We start from the raw sequence: 20,258 nt of genomic DNA, 5'->3' as shown, positions 1-20,258 counted from the left end.
GTTACCATACATCACACACCAAAGGCCACCTAAACAAGCTATACCTAGTTTCAGCTCAGGTGAAGGCTAAAGTGTAGGTCCATAGTATTCCCAATACTCTTGTGCAATGTAAGACAGAAAGCAACGCTTGCATTTGTTATGCATATCTTATGTGGCTGTATGTAGGTCCAGCTATTACTTATCATTACTTGTCTTCAATAGAAGTATTAAAGAAGGTTTTGCTATCTATCTATCTATGTATGGTTTAAAAACTCGAGAAACACTTTGTATCGTTCACGCACAGCAGACTGCAGTGACTGAGACCCCACGGTGAAGCAGGAGCTCTTGAAACCGGAGCGTCCACTGAGTGGCGCCGCAGCCCGCAACTTGCACAGCACAGGCAGGCAGCCTGCTCTTCCCCCCCGCTACACGCTGCGGGCTAATCCGCTCACTCACTCCGTGTTGGGTTACAGTGACAAGGGCCCTGTCTGAACCACGACTTTTAGAAAGATAATATTACAGGTAGGTGCAAGCCGCGGACCGTGTCACTATCGATAGACAAATTAAGCATTGAAAAACAAGACCATGACCCAGAAATTCTCGCTTTAATCGGGTCACCGTGCTCGTTTTCATCACTGAGTGATAATGGCACCTCTCACTGTCCTTACCATTTGAAGTCCCCTAACCGCAACCTGTAGCTTTTGGGGCAGAGAAAATTGTCCAGCTGGACGCCTTGTATTGGTGCCTTTGTGTGTGTTTTGAGCCATTCCTGCCTGCTGATAGCTTTATTTTTTTTAATTTTTTTTTTCTCATCAAGTTGAAGGTCGGTCCCTCCTATCTAATAAGCTGCAGTAAGGAGAACAGCTATAATCAAGGATGTAGCCTCTAATGTAACTTGAATGAAAATAGATGCGTTTAAAGAAATTCGAATAAACTCGTTGTCGGCTAATGTAACCAGCTTGTTTGCAGGCAGTTTTCCTCTCACTATATAAACCCATAGTTACTGCTGTTGAGGTGCAGGGATATTCGACTTATTTGAGTTAAATTTAAAGTTGCGCTGAAACAAATGGTTAAATTTTTCCGCTTTCGTCTTTATGTTTTTTTTGTTGTTGTTGTTTTTTTTGTTGTTGTTTTTTTTTTTACATTGGAAAGCACTTGGAAAAAGTCAGGTGCTGAAATCCTGGGATGCAAGCTGAAATCTTCCTCTGAAATAGGCCGAACAGAAAGTCTAGCTCCTACAGGGTTTTGTTCAGGGTTTCACGGAGAAAGCCCAATGCAAAGTGGGCCTACAGCCAACTGGGATGAATTCTAGGGTGGAACCTAAACAGATGGGAAATGGTATAAAGGTGAATACCAGGTCAATCTGAGCTTCACTGATAATGCTGTGGGCACTGCTCGTAGCAGTGTTTTAAAAGTTGACTTAAGAAAACAGATTGTATGGTCAGAATAAACTCTTAAGACCATATTGGAGCATTTTTTTTCCAGGCTTCTTTTGTCTAGATTGCCACAGGCGGAAGCAGCAGACACCAAATGGTCAAAAAATTGTTATCATTATGTTTGTCTGGAAAATCAGCAGAATGGGGGTGTTGATTTCCAGCGGGTGGGTTTTCCTTTGTCCCTTTTTTGTTCTAACCCAGATTTTCATATTTAACAGGCACACAGCTGATCCATCCTTCAGCACAAAACAGAGACAGTGAAGGTTAAAGCACTCTGCATGCATGGGACCATACTGCAGGTAATTAATATGTCAGCTCATTGAGGAGCTTCATCAATACATCTATCACTATATGAACTTCTGACTGGAGTAGCTCATATGGCATGCCGCATAGAGCACAGACTGGGAGTACATTTGTCCATTAGTAAACACTTCATAGAGTGTGTTGTGACTGGGGAGGCAGCGCGGCTCCTCTCTGTCCAGTTGCAGTCATTTTCGCCTGTCACCTCCTCATCGCTGTAAAAACACTTGCTGTGGCTTGGTAGATTAACAGAGAGCCCCCTAATGGAGTAATTACACTGAGCCAAACATCTATTTTTCACCTGTGCTCTGCCATTATTCTCTGTCCCCTATCCACTCCATTGGAAGTCACTTACTCTCCTTACAATGAGTTATCATTGACTGCCATTTAGACGTTCTGGAGCAATTTGTCTTACTGAGGCCACGCGCTAGCCTCATTGCAAAGAACAATCATTCTCCCTCCAATATATAAAACATTCATGGGAAAAAAGGAAGAGAAAATGCCCCACAAACAGATAGTAGAGAGTGGCTAATAGATACTATAAAGGTGACAGACAAGGAAAATAATGTAGGCGATTACTGGAGCAGCACCACCAGTACAAAAGCTTCAGGGACTCTACCACTGGAAAAAAAATCCTTTACGAGACAAATGTGTTAAATCGGTAGTATGCCAGATATTGGTGGTAATTGTTCTGGTGCGAACAAGTATAAGTCCTAAACTAAATTCAATGTCTGAACATTTACCATTATAATGTTATCTTTCACTTACTGCCATATTTAGTTTGTGTTCTGCAATGGGGTTATGAATGTAATATTTACTGTAACATTATGAAATTTCCTTTTTTGTTTGTGTATCTTTGACTGACTGGCTGTTATTAACTTTAAGGAAGTAGATGTTGTCCCATTAGCTTTTCTTTTTTCTTATGCAGTATTATAAAAACAAACCTTTTTTCCTCTGTAGGTCACTGTCTCCTACACAATAAAAGTGTGATTACAGTCCAAAAATAGTGAATAATGTAGAAAATGTTAAGCTCAGTATGGAAGCCAGAGTAACTATAGTTGCTATAGCATAAACTGCTCATGGATAATGCACCTCTGAGTCAGATTGACACAGCTCTTACAAAGACAAGCATTTATTTTAGACACTGGGCTTCACTGTTGGGCACAATCCAACTCACATCCCACTCAGCTTCACTAGAAAGGGTTAATGGTGTTCTTAACTCGGTGTTTTGTTAGATTAGTCTCTCCCACTGCTTAACACAATGACAAATAACCATTATTCTTTTTCTTGCACTGATAATCAGGACAACTTAAACATTTCTTACTAGCAGAAGTGAAACCATTAATCCTCGGTGATACTGCTGATAAGTGGTGACTTTGGAGTAATGGCCCTGTCACCTTAAAAAAAGAGAGAAAATTTGAACAATTAAAACAAGATGCCTATTACATTTTGTGCATCCCATCTATTTGTGTCATCAGGAGGCATCAACCAGTTCTAATAGATTAAATAATAAAATGAAATTTTGTTCATTGTTATAAAGGAAGATATCTTTCATGCTGAAAAATAATGTTTTAATGCAGTAATTGGCTTTTTCAGGGTGGAATAAATAGAAAATATAGCAGTAAGTTTGTCTTTTTCTATTGGCTATATTGGCTATATTGTTTGTGTCAGCTTAAAAAATAAAGCAATGAAGATTCCTGTTGAGAAAGTGTTAACCTTTCCTGACTTAAATCTGGGGTGTAAAGTTATATGATATTCATCATAATCTTCAAAACTATTTACCTTTGTTTGAGTTTCATGCATATTATTAATAAATAAAATGTGTGTTTTCTTTATATCATGGCCATTAATAGTCAATTAATCACTAAATGTTATTTTCAAGTTATAATGCCCAAAACTGATTAGTTTAGCTTCACTATTAAGATAGTTATACTGTTTTTTTTGTCTTATACTAAATTAAACCTTTGGTTTGCATTGTGTGCTAGGAAAAAACAAAATTTGTTGCTTAATTTTGTGCTCTACAACGTTTTAGACCCAAGCATTTGATGAAATCGTTTGATAGCGACATAATCAAAGAAGCAAATTATTTGAGGTAAGTTGGAAAATTAATGAAAACCAAATTTATAGCGTTGTTATATGGCGTTACATACCAAACAGTGATTTAATCCACAGCTAGGGTAGACAACAATGAGGGAAAGATTCATTTGTAGACTCTAATCTTTTTTTTAATCTTTGCCTGCAGTACTCTGGGTGTAACAAGCCATAACTGCCCCTCTCTCAGATGTGCAACATATGTTGTGGTTTATATTGCAGTTGTATGTTCCTAAGTTGGAGTAGTATAAGGTCTATCTGAAAGTACTAGACACTACATCATTCACTATGGACCTTTTGAAAACATTCTTAATGGACTGTGAAACACAGCGATAACTGTTTAAATATGAGCTAACCACCAGTGCCATAAGGAAATATTCAAAGACCTACATAGGCTAATTGAAATTCTCACAATGCAATTATCTTCTCCATCATATATTCCATTTGCCAATATGGTTTTCTCCCAGACTAATCTGTTGTTGTTGTTGATACCCAGAGGTGTTGTACTGAAGGATGCTAATAATCACATAAAATTAAGTTTTCTTTTTTTATTAAGTGCAGTTTGACATTATACGCATTTCTTTTTTCATTTAACAACTTTAGATATCTTACATATAATAAATATTCCCTTCATGACATTCTTTTCCTTAAATTAAGAAAAAAGACATCAATTTCACTGTACATTTGTTGATACTATATTGTTAGCCTCATTGACAGTTTCGTGATAACCGACACAGTCACATTCTCTTGGGTGTAATTGATTTAATATTAGAATAATATGAAAACATACCTGCTTAATTGCTCAGGGCTGTTCAAGATGGGAAAATCTGTTCAAGTTTGAGTTTCAGTCATTTTTATTCTTGTTTATTTCATTAAGTACACTGGCATTCACTGAGAGTCAAAGTAGAACTAATTAGCCAGTTGAATATTTGTGAGTTAGCCCATACCACCCTTAAAACAGATGGGGAAGAAAAATCTGCTTACCACCTGATTAATCTTTATGTGTAATTAGTTTTATATATAAATTTGAAAGAAATCTTGTCTAAAATCATATCTAAAAGTGATGATTGATAATAAAAGTGAAATATAAAACATCTAAACAAATATACTAGGTTCAACAGCATCCCTTGCATCTATCCTGTTTGAAAATATAGCAGCTTTGGAAGCCATTATATAACATAATTTGAGAATCTACCTACCATTACATACAAAAATTGTATTTTCATAGTTCTTAAAGTCTTTTTATTATATAATAATATTCGTGACATATCCAGCATACTTTGTACCTTCTTATTCAACAAGCCAAACTCATGATTCTTTGCTACCAGCACAGTTCCATGCACTCGATACTTAGTATTTCTATAGCGGTAGCTATGTTTTGATCAAAGGGGTTCAGGGGCCTGAGTTTGAAATCCCCCAAAGCCCATTTTGGCTACTCTTTGTTTAGCCCATTGGCACTCTGACCCCATGCTTCTCAGACTTTGAACTCAAAGCTTGGAAAAGCCGTATCGCTTCTTTAAACACATTATCAGTGGGCTAGGTTTTAAGAATATCACTAATCTAAGAGAAAAAAAAAAAAAAAAGAATATCACTAATCATCTTAAGGTTTTAGTGCAGTGTAGCAGTATAGTTAAGAGATGGGATCCATTTACTGGCATGGGCACTGTAAGGAATTTTCAATAAATCTAAATAAATCTATGATAACCTAATGGCAGCAAGTGGTTTGTAAGTTTATGTATTCAGATTAAAGTAGCAGTGTGGGTGCAATTTTGTGGAAAATACAGCATATGAATATCATGGGGCATGACTGTATCTGCTTAGCATCTTCCAAGTAGCATCTTAACACATGGTGCCCAGCATTTTTTTCTTCTTAATTTCACTTACTTTCCTCTGAAATGGATCCAGTAGCCTTCAAAGTACAACACTAGAACTTTGCCCTTATCCAAATCACATAAAATGTTTTTTCGTGCATATTTCCCATTTCATCTTCCGTCTCCAAAACTAAAAAATTCAGTGCACTGAAACCAGATTCACTAATGCAAAAACAGTCATTAAGACAAAATGTAACATTTAGCATACTTTGTGTATCAGGTTAATACCTCTTCCTACACATTAGAGAATCTGGCTTGGATTTTAATGCCAGGCCAAGTTTAAAGTTTAATATATTTTGTATAACTGTCAAGAATTTGACATGGACTTTTTGAAAGGGTATCCTTCACATATTTAGATAATATACTGCAAGCTAATTGACTTATTTTTTTAATCTAATATGTGAATTTAGAGTTTTCTTTTTGCCTCTGGATGTAGAGTATAACATTTTCCTCTCAGTAGTCTAATTTTTTTTGGACTAAAAATGTATTTTTCTACTTCTATTAACTGTTCAATAACTTTTAAAAAAATGACAATGGGGAGATTTGCTTTGCTTTTTAAAACAATTTACAAATCAACTTTAATTTTAGCATTTCTCTGGTCATTTTTCCAGTGTGTCATCTACTCATAATAACAGTTTCTAGTTTCTATATTCAAATTTTTTTTAATTTCCTTTTGACCTAAAGTAGGACCATACTGTGCTTTTTCAAAAGTGCTAGTGACATGTTACAATTCTAGTTAGCAACTGAGTGTTTCTTCTATTACCAGTTGTCCTAGGTTAATGCAAAGCCTTGTTTTGACCCTATCCTGTTTGCCATGTTAATTATTTCTTTCTGCAGTTGTGGGTATTCTCTGAGTCTTGATTAAAAAGTCAGCAGCTTGACTATCTCGGCATGGATTTAACAATTAGGAGAGCATCATTCTGAAGACAACTGTGTATGCTAACACAGGCTTGTCACTAAACAGTATATATGGAAAGTATGTAAAGTGCAAATAGCCCCCTAAGATGGTGTCTTCAAACTGGATGTTATTGTCATAGCCAGCAGGCATGAGTTGCTGCATAAAGTCAAACAGCCATACTTTGTTCGTGTTAAGAAGTCAGTGAAGTCGTAATAAGAAGACACAAGAAAACAGTGAGAAAATGAAAATAAACATCACTTCATTCGTTACCTCAGTAAACAGTTTTCGGAGGTGTTTTCAATATATGTGAATATTTGAATTATGCTTCCATTCCCACTCGTCATACCTGGCCAAAGGACCAACCAAAATGACCTGAAGTTTTAGGTTTTTTTTTTGCAATTTGTATCATCAGACAAGCAACCCACTGCACTCATGGTGTCACAGCGTCACTAATCTAACACAAATGTAAATAATGAACAGCACACAAAACTGAACTGTACAGATGGTGGAAAAAACATGAAGAATTTAGCATGACAGACTAGACATAACAGTGTATAAACCTAGCTCAATCCCGAAATGTCCCTGACAAGCCCACATGGGAAACAACAATATAAACTCTACACTTCCTGCAACCCTTCCTAGTAATTAAAAGCCTATTTGAGTTAAAATGTTTTGTCTTAATTCACAGTTATAATGAAGCAAAGTAAAAACAGAATTATTGTTTGCTGTGTAGTTGTATCTAACACGACTGGTTAGGGGTATGTGACTATATCATGTTAAAGAAATGTCATGTGGTTTGAAAAAAGGCAGATTAAAACAAAACTAGATATACTAATTGTGAGATACTCTCTTAAGCTTTTAAATTTCATATCACAGGCTTGATTATCCTACATTTATATCCACTCACATTATTTTTTCACTGAAACAGATAATGGTCTTTGTGACCTTAAAAAAATGTGTACATGAACGTACGATTACATGCACGTCTCTCTTGGCCCTTTCACTCGACTCACACCTCTTGAGTCTCAACAGTTCCTATGATTAAGATTTGGCACCTTGAATTACATTGTCTTCATCTAGAAATATTTCAACTGGATTTCTGCCGCTCTAAAGGGAGCTGAAGATAAAGGAGAAGAAGGTAAAAACACATCCTGTTGTGTGAATCCTAGAGAAGGCCTTGAACCCTGCCATTCATCCCTTTCACTTCATCAGCTGAGTCTAATTGCCAGAGAGGACAGGATACCCAGGACCCAATTGTTCTTTATCCTCTTTGGAGCCTCTGAGGCATGAAAAGCGAAAGGCCTGCTTTTGATCTTTTTTTTTGTTAGTTTTTTTCTGTCATCCCCTACTATCCTTTCCCTTAGAATGAGACACTCCTTTCACACTGTGCCCCCTTCTTCATCCACGCAAAATAATTATCAAGCTCTGCTTCATCAAATAATGGTGGATATTGGAGGTCATGATTGGGAGGGCCAGAGGTCTGCAGGGTGGCCCTAGGATGTGGTGAAGCGTCCATCTAATCTTAGAGGCAGGATCCTTAACTGTGGCTACCTTTATATACCTTGACCCTCGGTTTTCGTTTGTCTGTCCTAATGAGACCCTCTCATGCAGCCAGTGCTATAGAGGTCTTGCAATGGCAGGGTTGGGAGGCCAAAGTACAATGAGACGTAGGGCTGGGCTGAGACAAGGGCACATCTGTGCTATCTTATTAAGCCTTGGAAAAGAGCTCATGCGTTTCAACGGCCCATGCGCTCTGAGAGCAGATCTATTGACACCTACTTGTCCTTTGCGGTTAACACACCCAAGGCACACCCAAGTTTTTGTTAGAAGCAGTTGCTGGCGTAGCATTTAGTATGGCAAATTATTTAACATGCTTTGGACGACCATATGTAGAGATGAAAGATGAAAAAAGCAATTTAGCAATAATAAGACAACCCCTTGATCTAGAGAAATGACAAGGATGTAAGAGCCAAATTTTGCAAAAAGAAATAGTTTTCATAGCTGAAAATTGTGGATGCCAAAATATGTCTGAATACACAATTTTGCTTGTTTGTTTGTTAATTCAGAAGCATATTTGAAATATTTGTATTTGTTACTTAAGGACTAGTTGCTATCCATGTCTTAAGCATTTGTAGAAATTTTGCAGAAATTTGACAGAATAAAATGCTTACTAAAAGTCTAGCTGAAAAAAAAAATCATATCTTGACGTACTTTGTGAAAAAAACAATAACAAAAAAAAAAACAACGGGACATAGGATAACAACCCTAACGATCTGTCTACATTGTAAAAGGGACAGCATGATATACTATAAGTAGACAAATGACAAACAAAAACACAAGTAGGCAAACAAAAACCTTTAAGCAATCATGTTAAGCATGCCTAACATCTGAGCACTGTGTGAGAACAAAGCAGGGCTCCTGTCAGTGCATCGATCCACTCCTGAAGGCACACATCCATAGCTCTCTGATTGCTCCCTGCCTCTTGCGTCTATCTCTCTCCCCCGCGCCTCTAACTCTCTGCTCTGGCTCCTTTCTGAGAGTGGGCTTATTGATCTAGCCTACTTCGTTGGAGTTAACTCACTGATAAAGCCTGACCAAGGGCTTCCAATGGCCTAAAAGAGTTTGGAGAGCTAGCGAGAAAGGTCATCGGAAAGAAAAGTCTTTATATTAACAAAAATATTTTGTCCTCATGTTCATTCAAGTTGGTTTATTAACTGTACAGACTCAGGTTTTTCCAGTTGTACTGAATTATTGTCTTCCTATGTTGACGAGGCTTTTAATTGTTGGCAGCTGAAAGAGTATAGTTATTCATCCTAAGCCATTAACCCTTATCAGATTTGATTAACCTTTCATATTATAGTCCTTATGGAAGAGTTAGGGTTACTAATTTGAAAAGTGTTATAATGCCAAGTAGACTGGTTAGAATCTTAAAATTTTGCATGATTTTGGGATGTTGAACTTGATAAAGTCATTTATTTTTTAAACATGTTTTAGTTGAGTAGGTAGTAGGAAATCAAATCAATATACAGTATGTATATAAACCATAATTATTTGGTTCACCTGCTTACTATTTACATTCTATCCATGACTGTACTGATGAGATTGCATTATGTATGCATCTAATCAAGTGGTTAAATCTACCTTCTGAATGCACTGTACTGACTCTTGCAATGGTTTTGGCATCGTTGTGCAAGGCATTTGTCATTCTCTCGTTCCTGATAACTCACACACATCATACAACAGGACTTTTGCAGTGAATATATTGAGCAGAATTCACACTGTAGTAAATCAGTAGCTTCAGTGATTCATTCATTCATTTGTAAGTGCAGCTGAAGTAGTCTGGCACAATGCACTGAGTTACACTCCTTATTTAAAAAAAGAACTTGGATCTGTAAAGGACTGTGTTTGCTATAATAAAGTAGAGGAATGCTATTGTAATTCAGCTTTGGTCAGTGACCTGACCAGGCTGGTAAAGATAGCATTTGCAGATGAGTTATTAAAGCTTTTCATTTTAATCGGTGGTTTATTCTACTATGAGCCACCTCTGGTATGATTCACTAGACATGAGGAAATAATTCATGATAAAATAAAGATTTAGAAATATTCTTACAACTATTTTTAAGTGTATTGCAGTCCTCAAAATAATAAAAAATGTCTACAATTTTCTCCAGAAAGCTTACACAATGATCTCAAAAATCAGTGTTTCTTAAAAAATGTGACTCATGTTTTGTGTGTCAGTATGTGTAATCGTGTCTCCAGAGTGTGATTACATTGTATGTCAGTTTGTGTATATTTTTGCAAGTGTGTTGTGCTGTCATGTTTGTGGCATTCCATGTGGGAGGGTCTGTTGATAAGTAAGCCATCTGTAGTGTTCTGCCGAACGACATGTTGTAAAGCGCGATTTGAGAGTGTGGAGAGACTTGACTTGACAAATCTTGGCACATAATGAGACAGAAGGGAGTAAAGGCAGAAGTCTGTCCAGAGATAAACAATTAGATTTGTCCCTGAGGTAAAGGCCATGCAATGCAAGGACTCTCAGACTAACAAAATCAATATGGCTTCCAGTAAGAACACTCAGGGGGTAGAGTGATGAAGAGGTTATCATTCATTTCTCAGATTAGGACACACATACAGAATGAAGAACAGTCTCGCTTTAAAAATCAATATGATCACTGGCATGAAAGCTGCTTGTCAGTGATGGATAGATTTGAAAGTATGCATCTGCTATTCAACTGTCTGTCAGATATAGTCGGTGTAATGAGATGTGATAACATAGATCAACAGGGATACTGAACTGAGCTAGTCAAGCCAGTTTTCGTCAGCAGCCAATTGTGAGAGGCTCTTAAAGGAGACAGCACTGGGGAATGATATTTTCACACCCCCATATAAAACCACAATGGAGCATGAGCCATAGACGGAATGGGCAGTCCCTTCACATTGCATTCCCTCTTAGGCCCTGCCCAGACTTGCAGGTCTAATCTAACATCTCACCACTGTTCCCAGCAGGGCTCACAAGGGTAGCACTGCCAGGGCAAGAAGGGTTGGACTGTTAGAGGAAGGGTGTCCCATGTTGCGCATGGACTGGCTTTAAAAACGACAACAAAAAGAGACAATGAATGGTTTTGGGGTGGGAGTGGGGGCAACCGCAACTTGTGTGCAACTGCTGTTAGACAGCGAAGTCTCCTCAGAGACGCTGAGTCGCTGACCATAAAGGTGTGAGTCTGCGCCGCGGCCAGCCTGTCACCTCATCTCCATGGAAACAGTGACGTGGTACCCCAGTGGGCTTGTTTCTGCTGTGGCCTGGAGGAGCAAGATCACTTGGGGATGTAGTCTGGCCATCACCTGGGCTTCGGGGGGGCGGGAGGCATAGCTTTGATGACCTTCAACAACCTGCCAGTCTGTCATCGCGGTCTGGGGAATAACATGAAAAAAAAAAATCAGCTAGGGATTTGTGTAAAGACATTGTTCACTGGGCCATTTTAGCTTTGGATGAGGTTCTTTGTTCCAATGGGAATCAAAGCTAGTGAAGTATACTTTTCAAACCATTTCTTTCCCCTGTATTACCTTTACCTTAAGATTTTATATAAGATTTTTATATGTGAAAATTTAATAAACTTAAATTTGGCGATTTATGATTAAACATTTTGATTGAAAATTCAATTTGTTATATTTAAACTGCAATATTAAACAAATTCCAATAGAATGCACGTCTGGACACAGTACAACCCAACAGTTTAGTCTGGAACATTTTTATTATACGGAATCTACACCATATCATCATCAAAATACTAGGGCACTCTCAAAATGTAATAAATAAATCAGTTTTTCTTAGTGGAGATGGAGCTTTAACTTCATTATTGATTAAACATGCCGATCTTATTATTGATGAATTAACTCTTTAAAAAGTGAATTCTAGAATCTGTTGAAATTGTTGATTATTGATTTTCTTAGACCAGAAAACTCAATAATATACTAATTTCAATGAAAATTTATAACAAAAGAAACCCCACACACATTGTCCACATTCACAATTGAAAAGCTGGATTTTGTAACTTTAGGCATTATTTATTTAAAAATGAATGATATGATAAACCAGTTTTTATATGTGTTGCACAATTTATATATAATTGTCTTTTAAATTGATCATTGCTTTTTAACTTTTGCCACTCTATTTAAGAAAGATATTTTGGTTCCTTTTTGTGGTTTATAGAATAAAACATCACAAAAGAGGAATGCATAATAGAGAAACTTGCTATCTTCTTCGGTTTCAGGGATGTGCACACTAGAGTAGTAAAAATTCAGCATGATTAGATACATAATCAGGAACATCAGAGTAATTTCAGTGTAGTGTTATAGACTATTGTTGGTATCACTGTGATAAATTATTGCCAAATGGAATCTCAAATCTTCTTCATTTGAGTGTAAAGCAGCGCCATCCAAACCATTCCCTGGAGACACTTGTGTTGTATTATCTGACAAACCAGTACAGGAGATTCTGTGGAAAAATCTGTGCTTTCTTCCTTTCAGCCAAAAAGAAAGAGGGTTTTGAATGGAGTGGTGATTCTTTATGCAGAGCTGAGACGCGACACCTACCAGACGGTGAGAGATGGCAAGCCCTAATAATACAGAGCTGTACAATGGTTCTGACAGGCGAGCAATAAAGCAATCAGGGTCCCAGGCATTCCAAATCTCTTTACCGCCCACCCTCTAACAGACTGAGAGATGGGCGGATGACCTGTGAGCTGTCAATCATGGGGGATACCTGCTGGAGCCTGATCAGGGAGAACTGAGGGCACCAGTCCATCAGATCTGTTTTCACACTCCAGACACTAACATTGCAAGCATAACCACAGACACAAAAAAGCTGCACCGCCTCGCTCTTAATTAGGAGATGTGTGTGTGTGCGTGTGTTGTTTGGGGGTGGACTTGTTTGGTTTAAATGGGTATGGGAGTGTCTTAGATATAGGGGGGATAGTAAGTGGAATCCCAGTGAGACAGAAAATAACCTTTTCCCTTGATTTAGGAATCAGGCATTGATCTGTCATGCTGTTTTGTACAAGTAAGAGCTCTCTCAGCATTGCTTCTCTGTGTGTATATGCAGTGTGTGTATGCGTGTGTGTGTGATCGGGGGGTGGGGGGGCTTGTTCATTAGCTATCTGTAGCCCATTCCAGCAAATAGATCACCATAATTCTGTGGTTAGTTAATGGCTTTCTGGTGTTTCCTCTAGAGTCTTCCTGTCTGAGGGCTGACTGCTAAAACTCCTCCACTGTTTTTTTTCTCTTTTTTCCAAGTGGGGAGTCTTGTGTTCTGCTGCCTAACTCAGAAAATTGGCTTCAGCCAGTGGCCAAGTCTGCGAGCAGTCTGGCCACATGGATTCACATTAGAGAAGTAAAAGCAACATCACAAAAAACATGCTGATCTGACATACTGTCTCACTGACTGGAATCATATTGGATCTCCACATTGAAAACCTGTCAGTAAAAGGATATTTTCTCACAATAAGTAGCTATATTTCATTGTTCTCTTTCTCCCTGGAAGACTTTGAATTTTAAATTTAACAAATTTAACAAGTTCAACATTAAATACATAAAAGTGAGACGTTATATGAATTTTGTTTTTATTCATAGTTTTTTTTATTGTCTTTCCTTGGATGGAACTAAGTGCAATACTTTTTTCAGATTCACTGAAACTCCATCAGGCATTAGTATAAAATGGTCTGTAAGTACTTTTTCAAACTTTTTGGAACAATGTTTAATCATAAAATGGGTCGATGACAGCATTAACATGAAATGTTATTTATTTGGAGGAGAAACCAGAGCTCCCAAAGAAAACCCACAAAAACTTTCCAAATCCACACATCTCAGCATCTGGGCTGACATCAAGTATTAATAAATCTGTAAATTCTTTGACAGGTCACAATTGCATCTTGATTGATTTGTTTTTTTGTAAACTTTTTCCCTAGAAGAGCATTTTTGGACTTTTGTGTCCTGCACTTGTGTAGTGTGGGTTTGACTTTGAAGAGCAATGCCAAATTCTATATTTCAAGCAATGGCTTGCCTTTTTCTTTTGATGTTTGCCAAAAAAACTTAAATCAAATGAAATTGATTTAATTTGAATGTAAGTCACAGAAAATCATCATCTAATTTAATGGCTCACTTTGTTATTAGTTTGTTTTAGGTAGGTTTGTTATAGCTGCCCATATAGACTGATAGCATATTGATCCCAGTGTCTTCATTGATTTTGGTTATAGGTCCAATTCTTTATTGATTTTCTTATTTATTCTTGGTCAGTTTTCTGTTTGGAAAATACAAACCTACACATGTTTTCATTGTCAGCATGACTATTGTATTACCTGAAGTCTGATTACTGAGAAGAAACAGAAAAACAAAACAAAACATATAATTCATTTAGATTTCCAAACGTTTCAGTGCTGTTTGACCTGCTGGTATTTATTAAAAAATGTTGCTTTTTAGCTAAAACTGGATCTTGAGTCCCATCTATTCTTATCCCCACCAAGGACAGGTGATTGCTAAGAAAGGCATTATATTTTTGGGCTCTGTCCATCCCGTTTGTGTGAATGCAATATCCCAGGAATGCTTGGGATAATAAAATGAGGAAATCTCTTTAAATTTGGCCACAAGTGTCCAAGGGCTCAAGGATGAACTGATTAGAATTTAATCATAAATTGTCTACTAGAAAAAAAAGAGTGATGAATGGAAATAATGAGACATTCTATCCAAAAGACCAGAGGCCATCCAAAAAAGAGACCACTCACAGTAAGTCTGTAACTTCTTTCACATTTGGGTGGTTATTTAATTTATAACAATAGTACTAGGTGTCTACCTTGAAGCTTTATTGATTGTGGATATCTTGTAAATTATAAAACGTATGTATGTATTTTATGGCAGCACGGTGGTTAGCACTGTTGCCGCACAGCAAGAAGGTCCTGAGTTCAATTCCACCATCAGGCCGGGGTCTTTCTGTGTGGAGTTTGCATGTTCTCCCCGTGTTTGCGTGGGTTCTCTCCGGGTACTCCGGCTTCCTCCCACCGTCCAAAGACATGCAGCTTGTGGGGATAGGTTAATTGGATAATCCAAATTGCCACTAGGTGTGAATGGTTGTCTGTCCCTATGTGTTAGCCCTGCGACAGACTGGCGACCTGTCCAGGTTGTACCCCGCCTTTCGCCCTATGACAGCTGGGATAGGCTCCAGTGCCCCCCGCGACCCAGAAAAGGATAAGCGGATGGATGGATGGATGTTGTATTTTAGAATTTTGTGTTTCTTTATAAAGAACAACAACTTCATGTGCAGCTTTGTTGGCCAGGCAAACACATAAATGGAAGGTTTTTTGTTTTACTTAACAAATAGACACACTGCTATATACAGACACACATATACATTACATATGCATATGCAGTATGTATACAGAAACATAATATAGAAGCATACAACTCCAAGCAAATAATTGTTTGCTCTGCACATACTTAATTGTTTCCTCTTTTGACTCTCCTTTACTTCATATGAACTATACTCGGCTGTTTCTGCCAGCAAGTCTACATAAAGCAACTGTGCATTACACGTTCAAAGAAAAATATCATAAATCACATTTTTAATTGTCCATGTTAAAGTAAATGGGCCTAGGTCTAGTATTTAGAAGGCTATAATAAAATACTGCATAGAGTAAGTGTTGTGTTATACGTTGCCAAATAAGGAGTGCAATGTCAGTCTTGTTTTAATTCTACAAACTCAATAATTACTACTGATTTAATTTCACATCAAATCATTTTCTGACTGAAGATTTCAAGGTTGCTGATGTCAGCATCACCACATCCAGCATCACCACAGCTGGCTGTGACAGCTGTGATGCCACTGAGATAACCCTATATTATACGTTTACATCACTGCCACACAAAAATCCACTGAGGTCAGAAAAGCCAAATTTGTATAAGTAAGGAGTTGCTGGTTAAGTTCATCAGACGTTCTGCTGTTGAGCACCAAGATGGCTGTAATAGCAATTGTCGTCTGATTTTTGCTTGTTGACAGATTGCCTTTTGATTGGTCTTTAGCTAACTTTGGGTATGAAGTTGCTTTGAGATACAAAGCTGATTTCCTAGTTATGAGTGCAATATATGTGGTTAAGCTGAGATCCTGTGGGACTTTCAGATACAGTCGGACGAAATGGTAGTGGCTAACCAACTGGACATAGTGGTGGTAGACAAATAGAAGAAGACGGCCGTAGTGATAGATGTAGCAATTCTGTATGACAGCAACATCAGGAAGAAGGAAGACGAGATGCTTGAGAAGTACCAAGGGCTCAAAGAAGCGCTCAAAAATATGTGGAGGGTGAATGTAACAGTGGTCCAAGTGATAATCAGAGTGGATCCCAGGAACAACATTGGAGATCTCAGTCCAGAAGAGTGCAGTCCTAGGAACAGCCAAAATACTTTGTAGAACCCTGAAGCTCCCAGGCCTCTGGTAGAGGACCTGAGCTTGGAGGATAGACGGCCTGCAGGGGCGAGAGTGTATATATATATATATATATATATATATATATATATATATATATATATATGTATATATATTTACTGGTGTCTCTATATTTCTGTTACAATACATGCAGGCAGTTTGTGCTATGGTAACTTTACTTCAAGACTTGCTTTCAGTGTTATTCATATGTCCAGTAGGTTGTGTAAGCTGTTGTGTAACCCTTGGTACCTTGAGAGCCTGGACCTTCCTTGGAGCATGTCATTGGGAAAAAAATGAGTGAAAAAATGTTGATTCTAGTCACTTACTGTACCTTTGTCCAGGGCAAAGGTAAAGCATGGTGCAAAAGACTCAAGACACCTCTCATTTCTTTAAGTGGTCTTAAACAATGTGTCTCCTGGCTTTCTGGGGCTTTCTTTCAAAGTTTTCGTTTGTACATTGGCTGCTTTTTCTCTATTTTTTATGCTAGGTATGTAGTGTAACAATTTTCGGGATGAATGTTTTTCAGTCACTTAACACTGGCCTATGACTCACCGAACCATGAAAAAGCACCTCACTCAAAGAATGAATATGTTTGGTGTCTGCACACAACAGGCAACTTAGCAAAGAGCCAGTTTCAAACTACTACTTCTGTATCTTTAGTTACTTTGACTACTTAAAAAGATTTGTTCAATCTATGAAAAATGCCAATGGTAACACATTTTGACAGGCATAAAATATTTTTGCCCAACAAGTGGTTCCTCCAAAATTGGCAGATACTCCACTGTGTTCAGTGTGTAAATAGAAAACTGGCAAAAACTAGAAACTCTGGACAAAAGAAGAGGTGGCAGGACTAAAGACTGCCTATAGCAGGTAACTGAAAGTGATATATGGAAAAAGTACAATCACTTTTTCTTCCCAACTTTGTCATACAGTTACAACTTTTATATGTATAAATAAGAAAAAAAAACCCTGACATATGACCTGAGAGATACGTCTTGGCCATTACCTAATCCATGTACAGTTTGCCGAAGCCTTGTCAGACAGGGTCTTAGTGAAACGATGACTGTCAAGAAGATATTTTTAAGTAAGTAAAACAGGGAGAAGTGTGCCAGATAACACAAGACATAGACAGAAAATGGGTAGCAAGAGGTCTCGGAGAGTGATGAAACTAAATTTCTCTTGGCCTCCTTTGTAAAACTTTTTTATGAAAACACAGTTGTGGCACTGTTATGGTTTGGGGCTGTATTTCAGCCAATGGTGTTGTGGATCTTGTCAAAACTGATTGATTAATGAACACAGAAAGGTATCGTGTGATTTTGATCCCCCATATAACACCATCTGGAAAGGGTTGATTTGCAGCAACTTTATTTTTCAGCTTAACAATGATCTCAAACATTCTGCCAGTGCAGTAAAAACATATCTGGATAGGAAAAAGAAACACAAAGAAACAATATCAGTTATGGATTGGCCGCCTTTAAGACTACTGAAAGGAATGACAAGAAAGCTTACCTAAAGAGGCAACACTGAAAACTCTGTCAGGCTCTACTTAACTTCTTAACTCATTAATCTTGCTTACACACTTCTGTTCCTCTGCAGAGAGCTGTTGTTTAATACAAACAGTGCAGTAGCTGACGTTAGCAAAACGCTAACGTCAGCTACTGCACTGAAAAGATGATAGATATCCATTTTTGGGAAACTTAGGGTAACAAACATATGCTGAAGCAATGAAAGCATTGAGGAAGACAAATGCATTACATGTTTATCACTTTTTGTGCATGTCACATTGTTGCTATGAAATGCATTGGTGCATATTAATACCAGATCATATTAACATTATATCCTATGTGAACAGTTGACCTAAAAACTTCTGCCTGCATTGTATCTCAGTCGTTTTTGACAGTGGATGATTAGTTGCAGAAGTCTGTACTTAAAATGTCCCAAAGGTTTGCTTTCAGTTCTCCTTCACCTCCTTCTGTCTGGGAAACTACATGACTTCTAAAGTCTGATGTACAAGTTTACCATGCAAAGAAAGGCTGGTCTTTTTCCTTCCAGTTTTCTGATGTCATCCTGTTCTGAGAACCTGTATTTGATCTTCTGCAGCTGGCAGACCAGCTGATATGCATTTTATATGCCAGTGAAAAGAGACTTTACTGGACCATTTACCATCTGACATCACTCTGAAGTCTGGTTGAGGTACATCTGTCCATTGAAAGCAATGTTTAAAAGCACAGCAAGTTTTTCACATTTTTAAGTCATGCTATATAACTAAACATATATATCTGCATATAATGATTTTACCTGATCTCCAGACTTTCTTTAGTTTACTGCCAATTTATATGGTTATTTTTAAAAACACAGTGATTACTACTTTATTGCTAAGTGATTCTGCATATTTTTCTAGGGTTTCACAAAATGTTCTTTGTTAAATTTTGGAATGCATTCCAATATGCAGAGGGGTTTAACAATTAATGATAACTTTGTAATGAATTATAATTGTACCCAAGTCAACTACTCTGATTAAAGGCTCTAGTGAGCCAACATGGACAAAACAGAGAAAAAAAGAAACAAAACCAAACCAGTAAATATCTGGGAATGAGTAAAAGAAAGTAGTTTATGAACTGGTCCTGGCTGTTCTCTTGATATAGGCTGTTGTCATCATTTTTCCATTTCTCAAGTTCAGCGTGAACACACAGCAAAACAAATAAACTTGAATGCCTTTCCCAACAACATCTTCTCTTTATTGGCAGCTGATACATGAACAAGAGGTTGTCTTGGCTGGAAAAAAAAAGGAAGTGCTGAGGCGTTGCTGGACCTCCAGACCTTTTTGACCAGTGGTGTGTCATCCCTCACTTTGTCATGTTTAAGTAAAACCAATGCCCATTTAAAGCAGCATCCATCAGTGTTAGTTGAGAACAATGACATATTGCCTTTCTGCTACAATCAAAGCATCTGGATCTTTTCTCTACTCCCCCTCTTTTATTTATGGTAAACAGCCTGAATAACAGCTGGGCAATGGGATTTTACAAGTTAATCAATTGTTTGTTTGGAGCCACTGCGATGCCCCATATCCAACCATCTGCGAGTTAATGTTAATTTACCATGCTAATTTTTCCAGAGGCAACTGCATATCTATTGATTACTTCTTAAAAGATTTGTCTACACTTAGCATTATGAAATAGTTAATTTAGAAAATTGCACTTTTTAAGTATCTATATTGCAAGTGTGAGTATGTTTAATTTTGTTTCTAAGATATTGATTTTTAAGCCATAAGCGCAACTAAAAACACAGGAAAAAGAATCCATCTGGTGCTGATAAACTTATACAAATGGTCCAGAACAACCACAGAAGTACAAAAGCATCCCATCCACATTTTAAACAGCGCTGGGATGTCCTGAGGGTCATGTTAAGTTTCACTCACTGGTGGTGCATGCAGGTATGCACTGTTTATCCTGGACACTGTGAATCCTGTTGAAGTGAAGCTGTCTTTGTCTCTCCTCCCAGGTATTTATGCCTTTGGCAGGGTCTTGGTCTTTTGTTTCGCCCTGCTCCTCCTCAGCTCCACAAGGCGGCCCATGTGAACACAGGCCCCTCAAAGGTCAGTCATGAGTATCCCCTAACATGTAGCTAGCAATTCACATAATTGGTCTTGTACAAAGTAGGCATATTAACACAATTAATAAAAAATAAGTTTATTTGCTTTATAATAATTTATTTAA

General features: G+C 37.6%; 1 long non-coding RNA gene across 1 annotated transcript in view; it reads left to right on the top strand.

Annotated features, from left to right (window-relative positions):
- The first annotated feature begins 443 nt into the window (after positions 1-443).
- The window catches only part of LOC113026831 (uncharacterized), a 64,847-nt gene continuing 45,032 nt past the window's right edge, over positions 444-20,258 (top strand). The window contains exons 1-3 of the long non-coding RNA XR_003272958.1: positions 444-501; positions 1,634-1,714; positions 20,044-20,137. This is a non-coding gene — a long non-coding RNA (uncharacterized LOC113026831). The remainder of the gene's footprint in view (positions 502-1,633; positions 1,715-20,043; positions 20,138-20,258) is intronic.

This window comes from Astatotilapia calliptera, chromosome 7, assembly GCF_900246225.1.
Source record: "Astatotilapia calliptera chromosome 7, fAstCal1.2, whole genome shotgun sequence".
NCBI classification, from domain to species: Eukaryota; Metazoa; Chordata; class Actinopteri; order Cichliformes; family Cichlidae; genus Astatotilapia; species Astatotilapia calliptera.
The sequence above is the reverse complement of the archived record's forward strand: the minus strand, read 5'-3'. Positions and strand labels throughout refer to the sequence as shown.